General features: G+C 49.0%; 1 non-coding gene across 1 annotated transcript; it reads left to right on the forward strand.

Annotated features, from left to right (window-relative positions):
• The first annotated feature begins 46 nt into the window (after positions 1 to 46).
• On the forward strand, positions 47 to 238 carry LOC111661960 (U2 spliceosomal RNA). Its single transcript, XR_002761265.1, has one exon. It is a non-coding gene; the product is annotated as a U2 spliceosomal RNA (small nuclear RNA).
• Positions 239 to 388: the final 150 nt, after the last annotated feature.

Genomic DNA, 388 nt, shown 5'->3' on the forward strand with positions numbered 1-388 from the left:
AGATTTGTGCCAAGAGTGTGACTTGGACATCAGACACCGGGAGCTCATCGCTTCTCGGCCTTTTGGCTAAGATCAAGTGTAGTATCTGTTCTTATCAGTTTAATATCTGATATGTCCTCTATACGAGGACAAACATATTAAAGTGATTTTTAGAGCTGGGAGCTGAAAAAGGGGCTTGCTCCGTTCGCTCCACGCTTCGTCCCGGCATTGCAGTGCGGCCGGGTACGGTGCAACCTTCTTTCGCCTTGTGGGAAACCAAGCAATGACACAAACACAGAGTTTCACCTGACACTTTGTCGTTGGCTCGAAGAAAGGAAGTCGGCTCCCCCTGCAGTTTTGAACCCATTACGATCGTGCAAACCCACTCAACGGACATGACCGAATGCGT

The sequence above is a fragment of the Seriola lalandi genome, unplaced genomic scaffold (assembly GCF_002814215.2).
Source record: "Seriola lalandi dorsalis isolate HSWRI2012SDOR001 ecotype SW California unplaced genomic scaffold, Sedor1 jcf7180001999506, whole genome shotgun sequence".
NCBI classification, from domain to species: Eukaryota; Metazoa; Chordata; class Actinopteri; order Carangiformes; family Carangidae; genus Seriola; species Seriola lalandi.